A 4,285-nucleotide genomic window follows, 5' to 3' on the forward strand; every position below is an offset into this window, starting at 1 on the left:
GTCAACAGCCTCGTCCTCAACCTCGTCATCCCAAGAGGAGTCTTGGTCACTGAATGTTGTGTTTTCGATGATGGATACAAATTTGGCCTGAAAATATTTAGTGTAACTATTAACTTGCGTAGATAACGGCTAATATAAATACTAACACCCAATAATGTCAATGTGAGGCATATAGGTAGCGTAAAATGAAAATATTTACATGCTAACGAGAAAATAATGCAAGGCACATAGTTAGCGTCTATTATGAATGATAGCAGCAGCCGTTCCAGCTATGTTAAAATTAAAGTTAACCTATACTAGGAATGATACTAACCATTGAAACAATTTTCCATAGAAGTAGCCAACGATGCCATGAATAGCAGTTTTGGGCAATGGTTAGCATGTAAGATGTAAAATACCAGCTATTAGATTAAGTACCTTACACTCTTCGTCTATTTCTCTGTCGTGTGCAGGGACATTCTCACCGGTTTCCATCAACCAAAACCACATCTCGTATTTTTTCTTCACTCTGAGAATCTGAACTATGATATATTGACTGAATCTGAAGAAGAATGATGGATTCTCTGATAAATATATAACCTTTCCAAACATCAAGTTCTGCAGAAATGCAATCTCCTCAGTTCGCGGTGAGAGAATTGATTCAATCCTTTTTTGGTTTGAGTTAGGAGTTAATCTTCTCTCATACCAGTTCTTCTCCGGCAATAAACATACGCTTGGGAGCTCGAACCTTCCACCTACAAACGAATATGAATGTTAAGCTAGAGAAAATTTTGAGTTCAAATAATTGGAGAAACTGGTATTTGTGAAAACAAAGAGAATATTAGAGTTCCAACTTACGAACGAAAGCAATGAATGTCAAACGAGTTATAATACAAATCAGAGAAATTAACTCGCGATACTTTCTCAAATGTTAGTGCCTTAGTGGTCTTTCTCAAACGTATTTTGGAGAGATACCATAGATGGAGAAAGAAGATTATTGTGTGAACAAAAGACTTTAAGGTAAAAGAGAGAAGAAAGTTGATGGTTTGGACAGGGGTAGTTTTGGATATTAAAATTATCAATAGTGAATAGGGTATTTAACTAATTATACGTTTTTCTAGGTATATACAACATAATTTCTATTGATTCTTTTGTTTTCTTTATAGTAGAAATGTATTTATTGTAAAAAAAAATTTGAGATGAATAAATTTAACATTCATTCAAAAAAAAATAAAATAAATAAGATTATGGTATTTCTGAATAATTATCAGTTGAACAAATCTTGTTACGGATTATGACCTTATAGCTTAGTGACTGATCAACTTCACCATCAAGATACGAAGCTATAGCTGTATAAGTCACTGGTATGCAACTGCCGACAGAAAAAGAAAAATTAATGTATGTGGAAATTTTGAAATCTTTCGGGTAAAAGTCAATTAGTCAACCAAATCCGACGACTTTAGTCAATCATTCACGGATTCGATCTATGGAGAAAATTTTGAGGCAAGTGGTCTAAATCAATGAGATTGGAAGACTTGGCCAAAATCATCCGACGACTTGCCGCAAGACTTGCTAAAGTCAAGACAAATGAATTTTTTTTGTTTTCCTATTTAAAAGAGCTACAATCGTAAAAACCTATCACAAATACAAGAAAAAAAAAGAGGGTAAAGATGATTTCAAGCCACTCTTATTGGTTCTCTAGTGTTGTTACCTTATATTTCTTCTTCTTGGTTTTCCTCGTTTTACACACTCTTGCTTCTCCTATTCACCACTATTGCTGTCATGATCAGAGAGATGCCCTTCTTGAGTTCAAACACGAGTTTCGGGTAAATGAATCCAACTCAGGTCCATATTTAAGTTCATGGAATAACAATCGTGATTGCTGTGTTTGGGAGGGAGTCACATGTGATGCTAAATCTGGCAAAGTGATTTCACTTTACCTTTATGACATCCCTCTCAACAACTCTTTGAAACCAAACAGTAGTCTTTTCAAACACCAACATCTTCGTAACCTAACTCTTATAGCTTGCTATCTCTATGGAGAGATTCCCTCTTCAATAGGAAACCTAACTCAACTAGAATTTCTATATCTTGACTCTAACAACTTCAAGAGATATATTCCTGCTTCATTTGCCAACTTTACAAAACTCTCCCTTTTAGACCTCTCAAATAATCAATTCACGGGTGAATTCCCTATTGTACTACTAAATTTAACCACCAGTTTGTCCTCGTTAGACATTAGCTCTAATCTTTTTAAATCCAAGCTTTGGCCTGACATGAGTAGATTCCGCAGCTTAGAGTATTTCGATGTGGGTGGAAACTCATTTTTTGGGCCTTTTCCTACATCCTTGTTCATGATTCCTTCGTTAACAAGGGTTGATTTGTGGGGAAACAATTTCACGGGACCTGTAGAATTTAAGAATATATCTTCGTCATCTAAGCTTCAGATTCTATACCTTGATCACAACAATTTCACTGGACCAATCCCCAAATCCATATCAAATTTTCCTTATCTATATAGGTTAGATCTTAGTGACAACAATCTCATTGGACCAATCCCCAGATCTTTATCTAAGCTGGTCAACCTTGATTCTCTAGATCTAAGCCACAACAATTTCATTGAGCCAATCCCCATATTTATATCAAAGTTAGTCAACCTCATCCTTCTCAATCTTAGCCACAACAATTTTATTGGGTCAATTCCCAGATTAAATTCATTAATTCTCGTGACTCTTGATCTTTCTTACAATAAGTTGGAAGGAAAAATATCAGGTTGGTTATGGCATGTGCCGACGTTGATACTTTCTCACAACTCCTTCAACCGTTTTGAAAAATCATTGGAAGTTTCTGATTTATCACATTCCGTGACATTGGATCTTAGTTCGAATGTTTTTCGAGGACCATTACCCCATTGGATATGCAAGCTTAGACCGTCAACACTATTAGATTTGTCCAACAATAGCTTTAGCGGCTCCATCCCTCAATGTTTTAGGAATACCGTTGCTGGTCTCACATCACTGAATCTAAAGAAGAACAATTTCAGTGGAATTCTTCCTTCGAATATATTTGTCAATGCTACCAACTTAGCGTCGCTTGACATCAGCTACAACCAGTTGGAGGGAAAACTTCCAGAATCATTGGTCGACTGTACTATGTTGGTGTTTTTAAATGTGCAAAACAACAAGATCAAGGACAAGTTTCCATTTTCTCTTTCGTCATTAAATGTCTTGATCCTACGGTCAAATGAATTCTACGGGCCTTTGTATCATCCTCATGTGTCCATTGCTTTTCAAAGTTTAAGAGTCATCGATATATCACATAATCACTTCAATGGAACTCTGCCACCATTCTATTTTTCCAACTGGCTTGAAATGATCATGTTAGCCGAAGAATTTCAAGGCCATAGCATGTACATGGGATATGACCTCTTTGATGATCCCTTCCGTTATTCCATGGAGATAGTAAATAAAGGAGTCGATACGTTATTTGAGCTGATCCGGACAGACTTTGGAGCTATCGACTCTTCAGGAAACAACTTTTCAGGAAAGATCCCAAAATCCATTGGATTATTGAAGGGATTGCGTCTTCTCAACTTGTCAAGTAACAGATTCTCAAACCATATTCCTCAATCATTGGCAAATCTGAAAATTCTTGAGGAATTAGACCTATCTCGGAATCAGCTTTCAGGTCAAATTCCTCGAAATCTTGTCAGAGATCTCTTTTTTGTCAATCATAAACTTCTCCCATAATAATCTCGAAGGTCCAAAACCACGAAGCACACAGTTTCAAAGACAAAATTGTTCTTCATTCATGGACAACCCCAAGCTCTACGGTCTTTAAGATATATGTGGAAAAACTCATTTCCCTAATCCTACACCACGAGAATCCGAGGATTTATCTGAGCCAGAAGAACAAGTGATTAGTTGGATAGCAGCGGCGATAGCTTATGGACCTGGTGTGTTCTGTGGATTGGTGATAGGACATATCTTCTCTATATTTTGTGCCTCCTCTAAACCTAGTTAGCAGCCATAGAGAAACTAGATATGATCTTCTTGTAGACAGATCTCTGTAATTCCTCCATCCATAAAATCTCTCTTTGCCCGTGGACGTAGCCGTTAGGGGTGAACCACGTTAAATCTCGGTATCTTTCTTTATTGTTTATCCATCTGTTAATCTCTATCTTCTCACATCCGTCACAACAAACAGGTATCAGAGCTTCGGTTTAAATCTGGTGAGAAGATTTCTGGGATGAATATGAAGATCGACAAGTTTACTGGAAGGAACAGTTTCAGTCTCTGGCAAATCA

The 4,285-nt window shown here is 36.7% G+C and overlaps 1 pseudogene; it reads left to right on the forward strand.

Moving 5' to 3' along the window:
* Positions 1-1,649: 1,649 nt before the first annotated feature.
* Positions 1,650-4,002, forward strand: LOC125600469 (annotated as a pseudogene).
* Positions 4,003-4,285: the final 283 nt, after the last annotated feature.

The sequence above is a fragment of the Brassica napus genome, unplaced genomic scaffold (genome assembly GCF_020379485.1).
Source record: "Brassica napus cultivar Da-Ae unplaced genomic scaffold, Da-Ae ScsIHWf_2276;HRSCAF=2934, whole genome shotgun sequence".
NCBI lineage: Eukaryota > Viridiplantae > Streptophyta > Magnoliopsida > Brassicales > Brassicaceae > Brassica > Brassica napus.